Genomic DNA, 21,073 nt, shown 5'->3' on the forward strand with positions numbered 1-21,073 from the left:
CTTCACTAGTTATCACTGTCCTCCTCACTAGTTATCACTATACACTTCACTATAGTTATCACTATACTCTTCACTAGTTATCACTATACTCTTCACTATAGTTATCACTGTACTCTTCACTAGTTATCAGCTTACTCTTCAGAGACACGGGTTTAAGACGCAGTTTATGCACTTTGATTCAATTTTACAATTTGAAGAGATGAACGGGACACATAAGGACTCTTCTCAGTTATTTAGATATCACCATTACAGTAATATAAGCCTATATGTCAGATTATTCCAAGGTAATGCGAAACAATTCTAGTACAAAACAGTACTTGGAAGATACTAAACTATGGCTCCATTTGGGGGGTTAAACCCTCTTTCTATTAGACTGAAACAAATTAGTCTGAAATATTATATTAAAAATACATCTGGGTCTCCTTATTGACTTGTAATTAGTTGCTAATAATGTCGCATTACAAAAGGTCCACATGACCCCCAGAACATGAACATATGTTATAATAAACACTTTAAGCAATAGAAAAAGAAAATATTTAATAAGGGATACATATCAAGTCACAACATTTCAAGACATGCAGTGATGCAACTCTATAGCAACTTGTGGTGATCGAAAGAAAGCAGCAGTCTACCGACAAAATAACGTGTATCACAATAACCAAGGTGTTGCGTAGGCTAAGTTTCTCACGTCTATTTTAGATGGATATTCTGTTCCTCAGTAAATCAGAGCACTTGGCGTTCCCATAATCTGGGACAGGCCCATGCCGCGTATCAAGTAATGCATGATGTATGGATTATGTAATACTCAAATGTCCTATTTTGACATACAGTAACAGCTTATGTTTGGGACGCAGTCCTGGTTGGCCATAGATAAACGTAAAGCTCGGGTCGAGCGCCAATTCTCTGCTTGTCACCACAACAGCGCGTTGCGCCTCAAACCTGAGACGCTGTTCCAGGTGACAGAAACTAGTGCACTGTTTTGGATCTAAAAGGTGCACTACTGTCTGTGTCTATAGGTCGGGTGCGTTTGGTCTCTTTTTCAGTCCTTCCTTTATGTCAGCGCCGCTCCGCCTCCTGAGCGTGCAACTTTGACGCTGTGTATAAATACTGGAACAAAAGAACTTCCTCAATGCCCGGCGAAACGGCAATAAATAAACTCACAGTTATGCGTCGCGATCCGAAATGATCGATTATTATAATGATTATGATTATTATTATTATTAGATCTGCGAGGTAATGGTGATGACTGCATTTGATACTTCTTTTTTTCCAAACCAAGGAATACTTCGCACATTCGCGTTTCTCTTCAAATGGTAAGATGCCTATCCTAAACATATCAACTTCTTTTTTTAAAGCTATGTCTATGGGTTTATTTAGAAATATGAATATGAATGACCTAAGGTCGTACAGCCAACATTAACAGAGTTGTGGGGATCTTTCGAGCGAGATATGTTGGAAGTGTAGCAGGTTGAGAGTTAAGGCGGAAAAACTCCATCTGGACTTCCTGAGATGGAAGCGCTTTTGATAAAACATTAGTTGCTGCACACAGCCTTCAGTAACAAGCCTGTCAATCAATGTTTATAGCATAAAGCATATTTAAAACTTCTGGTGATTAAGAAAGACGCTTAATCTAGGCTAGATGAAGATGCGTACTGAAGGTATTTTCGTGATTAAGAAGGCACTTAAATGTTTAGGTTCAAAATAGAAAATGATGATATGAAATCTAAAATGAAATAATTTTTAAATAAACTGATTAAAGCTAATATGTGTTCCAAGGTTGAAGACAAGACAACTAAGACAGGTTGCCGTTCAAAAGCGTGCTTTGTATATCTGTATGTCTGTGGGTTCTTTTGGTTTTTTAAAAAAAAAATCAATCAAATCGGATTTTCCGGTTATACAAATTGATAATTTTGCAATGAAATACTAATGTTCAAACTATAGTATATTGTAATGTTTTGTTGATCCTTGTGGCGTCTAAACAAAGATCTGTGATAGGTTAGACTGTGTGCTGGAGCGCCTGTAGAAAGTAGGCACCCTGTTTACAATAACAGCGGCCTCGTCTTATCACGTGATTGACAATGAAGGCGCACCAATAAAGGCGTGGGCTGGCGACGGTGGGCGGGGCCTGTGGCGCCAGCAACGCGCTATATTTGGAAGGTGTGACGTCATCGCCAGTCTGCCTGTCAGAGGCGGGACATCCGTGAGGATGCGCGCTTGTCTGGGCATGTCTATAGCTCTCTTTGTCAGCCACTGTTTACTTATTTTACCGGCGAACTAACGACATTGAGTTTAATATAAAATACCAAACATCTTTATTCTGGGCTGGTAACTTTTCAACTATGACTCTAATTTCTTCATTTCTAAAAATGTGTGTGTGTGTGTGTGTGTGTGTGTGTGTGTGTGTGTGTGTTAGTGTGTTTGTTTGTTTATGTACAATGTGTGGGAAGGTTTTTATCTCTTGTTGGGGACCAAATGTCCCTAGAAGGATAGGACTATTTGATCGTTTTGACGTCCTGATGACATCTAGCTTTTTTTGTACAAAAACTGTAGCTTTTATTAAAAACAAACAAATGTAAACTAAAAAGGCTTACTTGTGGATACCGAGGGTAGGGTTAGGTGGAGGTATACACTCACGGAGCACTTTATTAGGAACACCTGTAGGCTACTGTACAGGTAGTCATTCATGCAATTATCTAATCAGCCAATCGTATGGCAGCAGTGCAGTGCAAAAAATCATGCAGGCTCTGCCCAGCAGCTTTGAGTAATGTTTGTCAACCATCAGCATGGACAATAAATGTGATCTCAGTGATTTTGACCATGGCATGATTACTTGTGCTAGATGGGTTAGTTTGAGTATTTCTATAAGTGCTGATCTCCTGGGATTTTCATGCACAACAGTCTCTAGAGATTACTCAGAATGGTGCAATAAGGAAAAAATATACAGTAAGTGGCAGTTCTGCAGATGGAAACAGCATGTTGATGAGTCAAAAGAGAATGACCAGACTGGATTGAGCTGAGAGAAAAGCTACAGTAACTCAGATAACCACTCTATACAATTGTGGTGAGCAGAAAAGCATCTCAGAATGCACAACATGTTGAACCTTGAGCCGGATTGGCTACAACAGCAGAAGACCATGTCGTGCTTCTACTTCTGACAGTCAAGAACAGAACGCTGAGGCTGCAGTGGGCACAGGCTCACCAAAACTGGACAGGTGAAGACTGGAAAAACGTAGCCTGGTCTGATTTCTGCTGAGGCACACAGATGTTGGGGTCAGAATTTGGCCCCAACCGCATTAATCCATGGACCCAACCTGCCTTGTGTCAACAGTCCAGGCTGGTGGAGTTGGTATAATGGTGTGGAGAATGTTTTCTTGGTCCCGTTATTACCAGTCAACCATAGCTTGAATGCCACAGCCTATTTGAGTATTGTTGCTGACCATGTGCATCCCTTCATGGCCACAATTTACCCACCTTCTAATGGCTACTTCCAGCATGATAATGCAAAAGTCGTCAAAGCATAAGTCGTCTCAAACTGTTTTATGAACATGACAATGAGTTCAGTGGTCTTCAGTGGCCTTCCCAATCACCAGATCTGAATCTAGTAGATCACCTTTGGTATGTGGTAGAACTGGAGATTTGCAGCATGAAAATGCACCTGAAAAATCTGCTGGAATTGCGTGATGCAATCACGTCAACATGGACCAGAATCTCAGACCGGAATTTTTTTACCATCTTGTGGAATCCATTCCTTGATGAATTCAGACTGTTCTGAGAGCAAAGGGAGGCGCTACCCAGTATTAGTATAGTGTTCCTAATCAAGTTTTAGGTGAGTGTAAATGGAGAAGAATCCATGTCAGATTGAAAAGCAGTCATACTGGGGGGAAATCATGAAATCCAATAAACAGGTGCTAACGTGCCACAGTGAAAAGCAAAACTTTCACTGCATTGCTCTTCATCACTATGTGAAAAACAATCAATATGGGTTTGCCTTTTAAGAATGAAATGCTGCTTGACTGCCAGAAGTGAATATTATCCTCCATTAAAAGCAATCCATGTGCAGTATTGTATTTAATTGTGTTTCCTTTTTGTGTGAAATACAATACAGAAACAGTGACAAGCAGAAAATGTTATGCCTAGTTAATCAGTACATGTGAGAGCTTTCATTGTATTTTTCATTAAAGCATCCCCAGTATGAACATAAAAAAATGCCTCATTTTGAAGGCTGAAGATGCAACATTGATGAAAATACTACATTTGTCTAAGAATGTGTTTTTAGTCATATGAACATTATCATATTTTAGTAATAATTAAAAAAGCTTGATGATTAAGAGTTGAAGGCAGTAGGAATGAAGAAACAATGAGCCTATATGAAATTTTAAAGGGAAATGTTTTATCTGGACTGCAGCACCTCCTGGAATATTATGCTTCCAGGACCTTGTTCCCACCTCTGATTACAGCCACGCCCCCAAGTAAAACAGCTAAAGACCCACCACTTCCGTGAATACTTAACTAACCCCTAAAACGCCAACCCCACATAATGCTTTTTATTTATTTGTTTATTTATAAATAAACTTTGGCACTTACCTCTACTCTGCACACTCTGCTTTTCTAGTACACAGTTAAAAACATCTTGTATGGTAGCACTACTTGTATTGTTCTCTGCTTGATATATCGCTTTGCTTGTATTTCCCCATTTGTAAGTCGCTTTGGATAAAAGCATCTGTTAAATGAATAAATGTAAATGTAAGTATAGCGTGATTGAACAGCCAGTGCATTATGTTGTGCACAAGAAGCTCATGCACCACAAAGTAAATTGCGATGCACAGGGCAATTACATTCACTTCTGACCAAAGTCAGTGTTTAATTCTTAAGATGTATGGTGCTTTTCAGTGTGGAACGTTTTATGTATGTCACTAATGAAAAAGCAGTATGGTTTGTGTATTGTATTTCATGTACTGACCCGATCCGACCCCCCACCCCACCCCCCAAGTATGATTAGTTTTCTACATAATATGGTCAAAAGCATGTGGACACCTGACCATAACACCCATATGTGGGTCTTCCCAAACTGTTGCCACAAAGCTGGAAGCACATAACTGTATATCTTTGTATGCTGGAACTAAGGGGCCTAAAAATGTTCCAGTGTGACAATGCCCCTTTCCACAAAGCGAAGACCTGATTTGCCAAGGTTGATGAGGAAGAGCCTGAGAGGCCTGCACAGAGCCCTGACCTCAACCCACTGAACACCTTTGGGATGTATTGGAACAGTGACTGTGCCCTAGGCCTCTTCGTTCAACATCAGTGTCACTAATGCTCTTGTGGCTGAATGAGCACAAATCCACACAGCCACAATCCAAAATCTAGTGGAAACCTTCCCGGAAGAGTGGAGGTTAATGTATCATCAAAAAGGAATTAAATCTGCAATGGAATGTTCAAAAATCACATATAGGTGTGATGGTCAGATGTCCATAAATTTTTGGCCATACAGTGTAACTGCCACAGATTCTTCTCCATAGGTACAGAATTAATTAGCTGAATTAATAATTATGCCAATGGCAGGTCTTCTCAAGGATAGTAATACAGCAACCTTTTTACTTTGACTGTGTGTGTGTGTTTGTTTGTTTGTTTGTTTGTTTATTTACATATGTGTGGGAAGGTTTTTATCTCTTGTTGGGGACCAAATGTCCCTACAAGGGACAACAAGTATTGCTGGCTTGACTTGCAGGGATGTGAACAAGTAACTACACCCCTACATTTATCACACCTTCAAATCCATAAAATTAGAATCAGGTGTTCAAGGTTGAGTGCCAGTGACTAGACCCTACTTAGGGAGTGCAGGTGGATCCTGTCTTATTTATACCCCTCTCATATCTACTGTCTGGTTTTCCCTTATTGAGGTGTGTGGTGTCATCATGCCAAGGTCTAAAGGGTTATGTAAGACCTTTAGAGAAATGGCTGTGGATGTGTATGAGTCTGGCAAGAGATTTAAAAAGATCTCCAAATTATTTGAAATACATCATTCCACTCTAAGGAAAATCATCAACAAGTGGTGCAGACTTCAAACAACTGCCAATTTGGCCGTCCCAGCAAATTCAATACAAGAGCAGACCATCTGATGCAAAAATAAATATCCAAGAGCTCCAAAATTTCATCACAGGATCTGCTAGTAAGTCTTGCAACTGTGTCAGAGTGCATGCTTCTACAATCAGAAAGAGATTTGACCTGCATGAGAGCCGTGCCAGGAAAAAGCCTGTGTTGTCTGAAAAAGAACATTAAAGCAAGACTACAGTTTGCCAATGAGCATATAGTCAAAGACCAGGCCTTTCGGAATAATGTGCTCTGGACAGACAAACATAGAGTTGTTTGGCCACAGTAACAGCAGACATATTTGGTGCAGACCAAAGATAGCTTTTCAGGAGAAGCACTACATACCAACTTTGAAGCACGGTGGGGGATATGTTATGGTTTGGGGTTGCTTTGCTGCCTCAGGGACTGGACATCTTCCATTCATTGATTCAACTATGAATTCTACATCATATCAAAGACAATGTGAGGCCAACTGTCCGATAGTTGAAGTTGAACTGAAAGTGGACCTTTCAACAGGATAATGATCCTAAACACACTAGCGCCAACCGCATGAATTTGGAGTGCCTTAGTCAAGGGTCTGAATTGTTACCTAATGAGAGGTTTCAGTTTTTAAGTTTAAATAAATTTAATACATTTAATACATTTAAAATGAAATCTATAACACAATAAAGTGTGCAAAAACTGAAGGAGTCTGAATACTTTCCGAATCCATTGTATGTCTATGCTCTCTTTCTATTAACCCTATTAATCTTTTTGAATGGCCACATATTTAATGTTTGATTAATTGTGGATAGCTTTAATTAATTAATGTTATTAACTAATTAAATGTGTAAGCAATTCAGGATCATAATACCAGACAATAATGATACTGATTTGATTAAACTGTATGGCACAGAAGGACAAGTTTTCTGGACTATGTGGATCAATATTGATCCTTTAATTAATATTAAAGGATACTTTAATTATTATTTTCCAGAACAACAACAGGATTTACATTGGAAGCTGGAATTTGATTCTATATAACTTAAAATATTTTAAATGTTTTAATATAATTTTTTTTTTTCCTGTTATCCCTAAAAGGATCATTTGTAACTGTCTCATGATCCAGGAAATAAGCCATAATTGTCTGGAAATGGAGCGAATGCTCGCATGCATGTGCATGCACGCAGACACACACTCACTATGTCTCATATACACAAAGGCACTCATACACTTGCACAAACACAAACAAAGCAAAAATGGCCTGAAGCCACTTATTACATTTAGTGTTTCTATCTGGAAAGCTGAGGTGTGGTTCAGCTCCGATTTCAAAACACAGTCCTATTCTGAGTTTTGTGGAGTAGTGGAGAAGATGGCTAAAAATTGTGAAACGTGAGAAGTGGCTCTGTGCATTGTATGGCTAATGCAAAAGAGTTCCTTTTTCAATAATGTTATGTACTTGTTCATGTATAATATAAAAGAAGTCAGTTTGTAACACTAATGCTGCTTTATAGACTACTCTTCCTGATCTAGTTTATCTGTAAACAAACAGACATTTTCCCTACCCACTGTTGTCCATTGCCACAAATAACAAACCATAACACAGTGTGCCCTGTAAATGAAATATCGGCTTAAACAAACTAAAGTAAAGTAAACTAAAAATATATTTGCCCCTTGATGCATTTAGTCATTGAGTGTGGGATTTTTGAGTGCAGTACCCCTAGGCCAGACTGTGCTGTGCAAGGAATCAGGTAGCACCCTGAGTAGCACCCAGTGTTGCCAAGGTAGTAAATTTATCATTAAATTTGGTGACTTCTTAGACCTGTTTTGCAACTTTGTTTTAAAACAGAATCTAGCCAAAAATCTAGTGACTTGTTGAGCAGATGTTAGCAACTGTCCTGCACTTGATATGGCTCTCCAGCTCACATCACAGCTGCGGGATATACTGGTTGAAAGAGCAGATTTGTTTAACTCACAACCAGTATGTAAAGCCTGACTGAGTTGCATTTGCACAAACCAATGTTCCCAAAGACAAATCACTGATTACCATTGTTTGTCCCACCTATGTACTTCTTTGTTCTTCTTTTTAAATTCTTTTCTGGGCTATATTTAGAAATAATAAAAGTTAATTATTCCATTTGTAAGTTTTTCCTTCATGTCTGTTTCCTAACTACCCACTGCCACTACTTGTTTTTGTCTGCCTTGTTGATAGAAATTATACTATTTTATAAATACGCAAATACTTCATTTGTGGTGCCATGACCAAAGACTTATTTTTATAATAGATCATTCTAATCTATTATTCAACTGTTAGTTCCAGTCCACTAATTTGTTTGGACAAGTGGCATTCCAAGAGATATTTAGTTTTAATGTAACAGCACTGGTACATTTCTCTGTTTGTATCAGTCTGCTTGTCTGTGTTACATAAAACTTAAATTCTAGCAATAGTTCATTAACTGTTACTACAGTTACTATGAGCTGTCAGTCAGTCTTTGTAGCAAAGCAACACGCAATGCGCTACCAAGCTATGCCTTCTTTGGGAATTATTCCCAGTAATGGAGCAAAAATAAACAAACAAACAAACAAAACAAAAAAACAACAATATCCATCCAACCATTTTCTGTACCTCTTATCCTACACAGGGTCACAGGGAACCTGGAGCCTATCCCAGGGGACTAAGGCACAAGGCAGGGGACACATTGGACAGGGTGCCAACTCATCGCTGGGCACAGTCACACACACACACACACACACACACACACACACACACACACACATTCACACACCACAGACAATTTAGAGATACCAATCAGTCTAAAACACATGTCGTTGGACTGGGGGAGGAAACCCCCTAAGCACAGAACATGCAAGCAAACTTGCTAACCAATTAGTCCCCCCCCCCAATAAACGCAATATCACACTTGCATGACCTGCAGTCTCATGCCTACTGCTGAATCACTGCCATGCTGATATTCAATATTACAACATATACAGTTGCAATCAAAATTATTCAACCCCAATTGCAAATCAGGTTTATTGTCAAAATTTACAGACTTTCAGCTGTTTGCAATGAACAAATCAAACGTAATTGAAATAGTTCAACACAATGAATGCTTCAAGTGGTTTCTCCAAATTCAAACGAAAATGCAACTTATATGATTTCTCCAGTTTCAAAATTATTCAACCCCTTAAATAGAATCCCTCACAACAGCACAAATATGCAAGACAGGTGTTGTCTCAAGCACACCTTTTGCAACTAATCAAGGGCTTCATTAGTTGCACCAGGTGTGCTTGAGCTGGAACACATGAAATACCTGAACTGGCTAGGGGTAGAAAAAGGAAGCTCTCAACAGCTGCAATCAGATTTCTGAGAAGGCAGGTTGTGAAAAACCCTCGAGTGACTGCAAAAGACCTGCACCAAGACTTGGTGGCGACAGGCACTGAGGTTTCAGTGAGCACAGTAAGGAGTGTACTAAATGCAGAAGGTTTCCATGCCAGAACTCCAAGATGTACACCCCTACTGATCCAAAAGCACAAGAAACGTCGGCTCAAAATCATATAAATAAGCCAAAGAAATTTTGGGATTCTGTTCTGTAGAGTGATGAAACAAACTGCAACTTTTCAGCACAATGGATCAGCAGTATGTCTGGAGGAAGAAGAATGAAGAAAGAACACTCTGTCCACGGTCAAGCGTGGTGGTGGCTCAGTGATGCTCTGGGGCTGCTTTGTATCCTCTGGCACTGGAAACCTTCAGTGTGTGGAAGGAAAGATGGATTCATTGAAGTATCAGGAAATCCTAGGAGAAAATGTCATGCCGTCTCTGAGGAAACTGAAGCTTGGGCATCATTGGACCTACCAACAGGACAATGATCCCAAGCATACCTCAAATTCCACCAAGGCTTGATTGCAGAAGAAGTCTTGGAAGATTCTACAGGGTCATCACAGTCACCTAACTTGAACCCCATAGAAAATATCTGGTGGGATTTGAAGAAGGCGGTTGCAGTATGCAAACCCAAGAATATTACTGACCTGGAGGCCATTGCTCATGAGGAATGGACTAAGATTACTCAGGAACGCTGCCAGAAGCTGGTGTCTGGCTATGCATCTTGTTTGCAGTAGGTCATAACAGCAAAAGAATGTTCTACTAAGTACTAAAGATGCTTGCCATGAAGGGGTTAGTAAGTAAGTAAATTTTATTTATAAAGCACATTTAACACAGCGAAGCTGACCAAAGTGCTGAACAGAGTAAAGAAAAGTAAAATAGAAAACAGAATAAAACCAAATAAAGACAGACAATAGACAATTATAAAAATTAGATTAAAATGCCTAGGAGAAGAGATATGTTTTAAACCTTTTATTAAAAGTGGTTATTGAATAATTTTGAAACTGGAGAAACCATTATAAGTTGCATTTTCAGTTGAGTCTGGGGAAACCATTTGAAGCATTCGTTGTGTTGAACTATTTCAGTTGTTTTTGTTTGATTTGTTCATTGCAAACAGCTGAAAGTCTGTAAATTTTGACAGTAAACCTGATTTGCAATGGGGGTTGAGTAATTTTGATTGCAACTGTAGCGATATTGCTTAATTATTTTCTATTATGAAAAACTCTATTCTGTTCTATTCTGTACATGTTCCTTTTTCATGTAACACAATTTGATATGCAAATAATAATGACTATTAATAATGATCCAATGAATATGCAGATTAGAATGTGACGTCATCTGGTGACTTCTAGCCACTTTTAAAGCATCTATTATCTGCTTTCCCCCGAAAAGAGTTAACAACCGTGTTTATTACACAATATTCACCCTTCTAAAACACTACACTGTTACTGTGTACAGTATGTTGGCTAGATGCGTGTGTTGAATTACACTTATAGTCGGTGGCAGAGCCTCTTTTACAAAGAGAATAATATTACACACAATGTGTCTTATAATAGAATATCGTTAAAAGCTGGACCAGTCACTTTTAATGATCTGTAAGCAATATTAAGATGAATGTAACGTTGGCGAATGTCCGCTCTGTTGGAGCGCTACAGCGGGCAGTAAACAGAAAGGGGGCGGGGATTGTCTCCGTGCTCCTCCAATACGGTCGCGCGCTGCTGATGGGGTGAGCGCGTCACTGGCGATGCAGCTCGCGCTCACTGCTGTTGTCACGGCGCCGCAGACTCCACTTCAACATCCTTGGAACAGCGGTGCTACATCACCTTTCTCACATAATAAGACTTAGGTGGCAGTAAACATTTCTTCTAAAAACTGCCTTTCATCTATAACCGGAAATCAGCCCTGATTTTACTGTATTTTATAAATTGTATAAATTTTTGATGTATTTTATTTTTTATTGTTTTTATCTACACTAATATTCACAATAACTCACGAGTAAATTATTTTCGGCTAACTGCATGGAGATTTTGTCTTTCATGAGACAGGAACCCTTTTGAGTTTTTACTAAGCAGCCTGAAAACGTCCTTGTGTCACATTACATGCGCTTTATATGTGCCTCCCGAATAACCAAGACACAAAAGACCGTGCACGTGATTGACGTATTAATTAATCTCAGTATGGTTCTTGTACTGGCATGCCATACCCCTCGCTTTGTAAGTGAAACTTCAGCACTGTGATATTTGCTCTCTGTTGGCTCTTCTGCGCTGTCTCCGTGGGTTGCTATAGCTGGTTTGAGGATGCATTTCTTTGGACCAATCGTAGGCCGCGCTCTCTGTAACGTCATACAACAACGTGAGAGGGGGCGTGGCTCCGGCAAATTTGAATGAAGAGTGGAGCTTTCGGCGCCATTTTCGAGTGAGTAGCGGTAGGAATAACAGCTGCTGCGGTGCGGCTTTGAGGGGTCCCCCCCTCCCGTATTCGGATTAAATGTCAATTAGGTTATTTTTAAGTATTTGAAAATTAAAAAAAAAAAAAAAACAACAACTACAACAACCAACTACAATAATTTGGAAATGGGGCCTGGCCGAGGAGGAGTGATGGAGACAAAGAAGAAAGCAAGTTGGAGGGCAAGTACCGTTAGCTGAAGTGGAGACAAGAGGATACAGTACGCTAGCTCGCGAAGCTAATCCTGCTAGCATCGCCTATGAGAATCGGAGTGTTCTTGGACCGCGGTGAAATAGCCATTTCTCACGGAAAATTATTTTAAAATTAGTGGATTGCGTTGGAAAAATCTGGAAAAATTCTGAAAATAAGGGCGGGCGATGAAGAAGCGGATGCGACCGTTTGTTGGTGACGGTTTGTTGTTTTTCGGCATTTTTTGAACGCGCCGTTTGAGCGGGATTGGAGAAGTGGAGGAGCCGACGCAGCCTATCAGCACCGAGAAACACCGCCGGGACGTCTCTCCAACACTCTTCCAACCGTTTTTCATGCCAAATAATAATTTCCTATTGCACGTTTAAAAAAAAATAAAACACTTTTTTTTTCCACCGTCACTGATGATGGAAGATGTGTATCCTTTATGACTATACAAGCCATTTGTATTTACGATTTGGGGTTTTAACCGACTGAGAAAGTCTGAACTACGCGCCATAAGATAACTATATATATATATATATATATATATATATATATATATATATATATATATATATATATATATATATATATATATATCTCACACAAGGTTAATAGACGCTTTGCACTACCTGACTCACCTCCCGAAACTGTAAGTAAACTGATTATAGTTTCAATTGCTCACTTTGCTAGTAGGGAATGAATAATTACAGCACTACGTCTGACTCAAATAAGCCGTGGTATTTAGTTGTGTGTGTGTGTGTGTGTGTGTGTGTGAGCTCGTGATGAAGTGCTGGATGGGGCTTTGAAACGGAGGCGCGTCGTGATGTGGCGGATCTGCTTCACCTCGCGATTGCAACATCACACTTGGAAGTCAGTTGAATTTAATTACACGTTTACAAAAAAAATAAAGTAATTTTTTTTAAATCCAAAAACGCTACACTGTCGTATACATTTATACATCAATGTCACAGACCCTGTTTGATCTAACACACTTGGATGTAATTGTGGAAAGAAGAAAAAAAAAACATGTATATGAACATTAGTGTGCAAACTCCATGTTGTGTTGTCTACAGGGTCATTCAGACTAAGGATAAGGTTTTATTTCCCCCCACATCATGTCGTGCACCTCGGGGCCCCAGCTGCTGTTAATAGAAAGCTAATTTCAGCTGGCTTAAAAAAAAATCACAGTTGTGAGGAACCTTGCTTTTTGTTTAAGTGTAGTCATTTGGCTTGCTTGGCTCTTGAGAAAGCTGAAAGGTCATTACTGTGACACTTTGACCTCGTCACATAACTGATGGTAAGAGCTGTCCACTTCGTGTGTCCCCCCCTCCCCCCTAGCAAAGGATAAACAGCAAAAACAAAACAGACTTCAAATTATTAGGTAAGAGAATAACAGGCATTTTATTAGGCTAAGATCATTTCTGCGTTTGTCATTAGGATGTAGCTGAGGCTCTAATGAAGCCCACTTAGTGCTTTGTACTTTTGAGAAAAGGAACTTGAGTTAGAAAATATTTTGAGTTTCCTCTCAGAATTGGCTTCCCTCTTCCCACAACAGGATGTATTATGATTGAGCAGATGTCAAGAATCGATTCCCTGTAGTAGCTTTTTTAATATATTACAAATAACCCTGTACATTACAGGTTATGTATTTGTGTACTTGTTTTAGCATCACGACTCATGAGATTTGTGGGGTTTTTTTCCTCCCTCCACCTCAATAACACTGGAATTGTATGACCTATGCACCCAGCTGCTTTACTGCTTACACATCACCAGCAAGAGTGTGTAAGTCATTACGCATTAGACCACTCATTTAGTGTGTGTGTGAGAGAGAGAGTTTTAGGCTAATTTTATTTTAGCATTTTATTTGCTGGCAGTGTACAGGCTTCCTCATGTGGGTATTTGGGACCGTAGGGAAACCCCCTCAAGTGAACCACAACCAGATCTATCGTTTTCACAACATTACCTTTTAATCAGCAAACACACACACACACACACTCTCTCTCTTTCTCTCTCACTCTTGTGCTCCTGCTACATTTTAACAACACATTTATATCTACATGTCAGCAATATGTTAGAAAGTTTTCTGCCCAAATGTAACATGACGTTTTACTTTTTTTTTCTTTCCCTAAACATCTTGTTATGACTTGGTAAAAGTATTAGTACAAATTCAGTGCATGTGCTGGGTTTATAAATGAATATCGGACAGAAGCTGTGACCTTTTGTCCACCATATTCAGAGTGCTGACTTAAAAAGCTTTATTCTCGTAATTTAATGGTTTATTATGTTTCCTAACTTGTACCAGATTTTATCTAATTTGTGTTTTGCACCTTATCAACTTCTCCTGCTGTGCAGATTACACTATGTAGTTTCTGAGAGTTCTCTCTTCTGACTGAGGGCTGCTGTATAATTTGTGTGAGATGTGTTTTAACCCCAAGTCATGCCTTATTTTATTCATTTTATTGAGTTTCATTTCTACTCTCACACTAATTGTTAGTTTAAACTAAAGCCAAGTGCACGCATATCAGATAATTTAGTAAAATCAGAATGCACTTTTTTTTTTAAATTTAGAGCAGGTTTTGAGGAAATGTGGTAGGTGAATGTTAGTGAATATCTAGACAGTGAAATAAAGGTTGATGTTAATTTATGAAATTAAAGTTTATGGGAATGTGGTTTAATTACTATTATTTAATTTATTTTTTAAGGCTGCACAGTGCAAAAAAGTGTATTTTAGTCTAGCCTGCAATGAAGTGTAGACACTTTTGAGACACTGATGTACAGATGATGAGTTTAATTGTGCACACAGATATTTAAAAAAAAAAAAAAAACATTGTGTGGGCTATATGCAGGAATTTATGTCTTGTGCACTGGTGAGAAGCAAAAAGGAAACAGAAATTGTTTTAGCAGAGGATTTATTGCTGTTTGGTTGGATTTGGTGATAAGTTTGGTGTATTATTAATTAATTAATTATTTAATTATTTAATTATTAATTTATTTGGCTAAGTATGAGCATAGCCATGACCTTGTGTTCCTATATCACTCTGGTCAGCTGGGGTTTCAAACAGATACTCGACATGGAGGTGGAATGACCATTTAGGTGATTGTAGAGAGGTTTCAAAATAGCACATAGGCCTAATATGCACCATTGTCAGATTTGCCAATTTCATTCCAGCCCCAGGGACCTTCAGTCCACTTTCACAGACCAGCAATAACATGCTAAATAATTTGCATGCTAAGAAATAGAGAGGGGTGAATTAGATCGAGATGGGTTGTTATGCAATGGCTAATTTGTGTTATTATATAGTTCACCACAAGGACCTTGTTTTAATGGTTAACAATTTACAGTTTCTGCATCTCTAAAAGGAAGCTGCACAGGACACACATTTAGCAGTTTTGGGTGTGTTTGTATTTGTGTGGGTTGAGCATGCACAGCGAGGTTTATATTTGGTGATAGATGCAGTTTGATGTTTGGATTGTATCTTCAGTGGTATCCAGGAATAGTACTGTGTGTAAGGGTCACACACACAGAGAGAGAGAGAGAGAGAGAGAGAGGTAGGTTACAGGTAGGGTGTGTGTAGTTGTAGAGCGTGTGAATCTGGCTATTCTCAAATGCATGGCTGCTTTGCAGGTGTGCTGTCTGTCCTGCTGTCGCTCTTGTCCTGACTTTATTAAGAGTAAATATTTGATTAAGAGGTTTGTTGTCTTGCCGCAAAAATGGTCAGCATTCAGCTTACTAGATGTCGTTTGTTTGTCGTGTTTGCATATACATGTGTCAGGACTGAAATAAATGTAAAGGATTAGATGGTTAGTATGATTTATTTTAAATGACTGTTTTTTTAGGTCGTAAACAGTTGGTTATTTGGTTGGAAAATGTGCTGTTTGGTAAAGTGGGTGACTTGTAACTGTGGTAGATTTACAGGCTTGTCAGTACGTGTGTGTGTGTGTGTGTGTGTGTGTGTGTGTGTGTGTGTGTGTGTGTGTGTGTGTGTTTGCTTGCTTGCTTCAGTCATAGGGTGTTGACAGGGGGAAGTTCTGGGTGATGCCCTTTGAACCATAGGTCATGTGGTCTTTAGCTGAACACAAGTTAAGTGAGGTTAAAAGATTAGGGTACACCAGTGTGCATATTCATCCAGTCTCTCTCTCTAAAAAAAAATAAATTAAATAAAAAGGCATATTTTCATGTAATTTTACCTACAAGATCCTTTTTTTTCTCTTAGCAACTGCTTTATTTATTTTAAAAAAATTATATTTCCTCTTACAATATAGCTTTGCTTTTGGGTGCTGCCATTTCTAAATACACCACGTTATTATATACACACAATCACAAAGTGTATGTTAATATGTTTAATACAATTTACTATTATTAAGTTAAATTATTAAGTTCCATTAATGTCCATGGTTCATGTTGCAGAATTCCAGTGAGCAGTTTTTTTTTTAAATTAACCTACATTTAACTTGTAAGTGGTTTAAAAATGGTTAATAAAGCAGCATGCTGAGTGTATTATAGTGGTTAAAAAAATGTAAATAAAATTTCTTAATTACTCTACCTACAAGTATACATGTCCCATTTCACTGAAGGTCACATTGTCATCTCTCTCTCTCAATACACACACACACACACACACACACACACACACACACACACACACACACATATGTATATGAGTGTGTGTGTGTGTATATATATATATATATATATATATATATATATATATATATATATATATATATATATATATATATATATATATATATATATATATATGTATATATATGTATATATATATGTATATGTATATGTTTATATATGTTTCTGTTTGACAGCCACAATGAACCTAATGCTATAAGAAGACTTGATGTGGGGATTGTATGGATAACAGAAAACATGTATAAAGTACTGTGCATAAGTCTTAGGCACCCCTTTTTTATTTTTTTTTAAGTATACACTTTGTTATAGATTTTTATTTTTATAACTTCTACATTATCAAGTCAGTACAAAAACATCTTAGATTTCCAAACATTAGTTTTCTGGGACAAAATTAAAATGTTTGTATGTCAGTAAAGAAAGCAGCATATTATGTAAGAGACACAATTCAAACAAAAAAAAAAAAAAACATAATGAAAGCTGCTGGATTTTGCTGAAAAAATAAGAAGCAAGTGCAAAAGTTAAAATCTCCAGAAGAGATGTGGCTGGTTCTGCAAGATGCTCAGTAACACTTACAGCTCATTTCCTTATAAAACTCTAGAAAGTGTACCTGAGACTACTTTTTTTTTTTTTTTTTTTTTTTTTTTTTTTTTAACAGCAAAGGGTTGTCAAACTAAATAGTGACTTTGTGTAATTTACTTTTAATTTCTTTATTTTTGAGGGCATCTTTGCTGTGCAGCATTTCTTTGCATGTGCCTTTTGCACAGTACTGTATATTTGACTTTTTTCTATTTCTTTTTTTCATGGTTGTTTGAGCAGCTCTTGGTTTAAATCAGACACACTCACAGTAAGCGTTATTATCAGTAGTACTGAGTTGTAGTTTCGTTGTCAATAATACAAACCAGTTTAAAAAATATAAAATGTGTAAACACCTGTTAATGGGACCATGTAATGATGATCACTGCTTTAATGCTAACCACTACATTTTATGCTACATAGTAAAATGGCATAGGGGCAATTTCATGATGTGCATTTATACATATGTGATATTTGTACTGAACCTTTTTTAAGAACACAGCTAACATTAAGGTGTGTGTGTGTGTGTGTGTGTGTGTGAGAAAAGATAAACTGTTATAACATGACTTGCACCTCACTGCACTTTTGTAGTGATGTATAAAAAATTAAATTAAGAGACTGAAAGCACTGCAGACTTACAGATTTATTATTATTATTATTATTATTATTATTATTTTAAGTGAATGCGATTAGAGAGCCATAAGAGATTATTACTTTGGCCAGAATATTTCAGGCTTTTTCATATGTTTTATTATTTTATTTTATTGTCCATGTGCTGTTGCAGAGGTTGTGCTCAAACCACAGCTAGGTGGAATTCCCTAACTATCATTAGAAATATTTATGGGTGAAGTTGTGCTATAAATTGGGAAAATGGGAAACAGGATATGAGATTAAATTCATGGATGCTGAGGCTGTTTGTAAGGGGTTGAGAAAGAGCACCTCCACACCAGAAACTTGATCAAGTCCTTATTTTGTTTAAATAACATCATGATTAGGGATTCCTTGCAGTATGTCCTTTCCTGTACTGAGGTTTTACTTTATAATACAAATGCTGTTAACAGAAGAGCTTTTGCTGATGTGGATTAAGCACTGTGTTGTGACTGTAAAGCCTAAATTTGTACACACACATACACACTTTCTTACTGTAGTCAGGTTATTGTCATGTGGAGCACCCATAGTGTCTTACACACATACACCCTTTATGTATTTACAAACTTAACTGTGTATGGCTCTAAAACTGACAACAACATAAACACTGGTGCGCGCGCACACACACACACACACACACACACACACACACACACACACACACACACACACACTTTGTTTCTTGTTAGTTTGGATTAAATTCTCTAACTTGTATTATGTAATCAAAAACTGCATATAAAATCTCTAGATTGGTGGTTCAGATTTACTGACGGTGTGACAGTGGTGACTAATTTGTGTTGCATCATAAGCAAATTTCATGTTCAAGTCATTGCTGAAAATTAATATTTTACAGAAGAGTAATAATGCTAGTATACAGACACAGAGATCAGTCATCATATTATACAAAATATTTCCTGACACTTTGCAGAGGTGCACTGAAGGATCACTGTTCTGTTGAACCAGCAACGCAGGCATGGATGCATAATTACAATAAACTGCTCACCAGGCCAGCAACAACTAGTAATGAGTGGTTTTGGTGGCCAAATCACTTATTATTTTTTACATTTATTTATTTATTGTTCACTAAAATGAACAGAACTGCTGTGTATTATGTCTTAGAAATGAACTTAAAACCATGCATAATATAATACAATTTAGTTTTTTAGTTTAATTACATGGTAGAATTGAGAAATATTTTGAAAAATATAATAAATAGCAGCAGTGAATATTAGAGTAAGGACATTAGGACAGTGCCTTGTTGTAGCACCACCACCACCACCTAATTGCACTTGCAGTCTTTCTTGCTTTTCTGGTGTAACTGCTTGTTTGATCTTGACTGTATTTAAAACATATATAATGAAACCAGCATGAAACAGTTCTTGGAAGCATTTTGCATGGTTTAACTGCACTATAATGTGGAATTATAAGGTAATGGTTTGATGCATCTGTTTCTCAATTTTTCCGTGATTGTGCAGGTAAATGCATGATGCAGCATAGATTTGTGGGATGCACTGTTTTACCCGCTGTGCAGCCACCAAAGCCATACACACAATGCAAAATGCATTTTTGCAATACAATGCAATTTTGCTCAACCGAATGGATTGATCTGGAATTAATTTAGCTACGTGTTTTCTGTTGCTTTTAGACTGAGTGCATCAACATTGCCAAGTGTATTTTTTCCCACCAAATTTAATAAGGCTGTGTTGGAACTTGGCTGGTGCAACAATGTTGGATTACTTCAGGTTGGCTATACTGTTACACAGATAACCCTTATCAGTAATAGATATCTAGTGGTTGGGGAAAAAGTCAATGCTGGCGTAGTGATCAGCCTATAGGAACAGTAAAGGATCGCTGTTGAAGGTCACATTGTGGCTGGTTGAGCGGCCACGGCCTGGGGTGGTTATCGAAGATCGTGTTATGCTTGCCTACTGGTCCTCAACAGTGTTGAGCCATTCTCCTTATGCTACAGGAGTTTGTTCACAAGCTGCTGCAGAGCTAAAAGTCCAATTTATGTTCAGCATGCTGTTAAAATATTTTTTAAATATTAAAACTACTGTTACTACAATGATATTTGCAGAGTATCAATACTGTGCATGCTGACAATATATATAGTGTGGTATGTTCACAGTGAGCATTACATGTATTCAAAAATAGGGGCATAATTTTGAATGCGTCTGAACATCCTAATTATGTGCAATTCCACTACTAAAGTTTATATTAATATAAATGTATATGCTGTTTATCCTGTGTGCTGGCATGTAGGTGCTGGAGATGCATGCTTACGTACTCATTCATGGATCTTTCCTGCGTTTCAGATGGAGCGCTGGAGTCCTGTGGGGAAGCAAAGAGGTGGGAGCTAACTAGAACTGGGGATTCTCCGTCTGTGTGTGTGTGTGTGTGTGAGAGAGAGAGAGAGTGATAGAGAGAGAGAGATGCTCTTCAGGTGGTGGTGTAGCAGCACAGAATGGTTTGTGGTGATACAGAGATGCAGGCCGTGCTGTGCTGTAGCATCAGTGCCTTGGACATACACCATACGTGTGGGTGTGTGTGAGTATGAGAGTGTTGTCTTGCTTTAGCAGCATGTAAATATTGGAGTTACACCAAGACAAATGTCTCCAGTATGCTCGTGCTGCTGAAGCAAGAAGTCACCAAGCAGCGCGAGATCTTTGTCCAGACTGCAGTGTGTTAGCAGTGTCGCTTTGGCTGTCCACCTTGCTCAGCACTGATCACTGATCAAAGGTAAACATGGAGGGAAGGAGAGAGAGAAAAAAAGTGATTTTCAAAATTCCTTATTTGTTTGTGTATTTATAAAATTCTATTTATCTTGTTTATGTTGCGTAATGTATTTTGCTTATATTTCGCCATTAAAAGCTTCCTGAAAACCTCTTTGGTGTTTCCCCCAAAGCATTGTTTTAAGTACGTCTCGTTTTGTCACGTGATCAGATTGCAGCAGTGCATCATGCCATGTTTCAGCACAACTTCACACACTGCGGGGTTTCTTTTTATTTCTCCTGTATGAACGCTTTAGGATGTTACGAGCCGGAAGTTTCACTGGTGTCTGATTAAACAGAACTTTCAGCTGGGTTGCCAACAAGTTCTTACTCTGAAGTGTGGTTTGATTT

At 38.1% G+C, this 21,073-nt stretch overlaps 1 long non-coding RNA gene across 2 annotated transcripts; it reads left to right on the forward strand.

Moving 5' to 3' along the window:
• The first annotated feature begins 1,066 nt into the window (after positions 1 to 1,066).
• Positions 1,067 to 20,837, forward strand: LOC108266653 (uncharacterized). Of its 2 annotated transcripts, none has more exons than XR_008396565.1 (2): positions 1,067 to 1,313; positions 20,267 to 20,837. It is a non-coding gene; the product is annotated as an uncharacterized LOC108266653 (long non-coding RNA). The 2 variants fall into 2 exon arrangements; XR_008396566.1 differs by lacking the exon at positions 20,267 to 20,837 and adding an exon at positions 8,709 to 11,992.
• Positions 20,838 to 21,073: the final 236 nt, after the last annotated feature.

The sequence above is a fragment of the Ictalurus punctatus genome, chromosome 6 (genome assembly GCF_001660625.3).
Source record: "Ictalurus punctatus breed USDA103 chromosome 6, Coco_2.0, whole genome shotgun sequence".
NCBI classification, from domain to species: domain Eukaryota; kingdom Metazoa; phylum Chordata; class Actinopteri; order Siluriformes; family Ictaluridae; genus Ictalurus; species Ictalurus punctatus.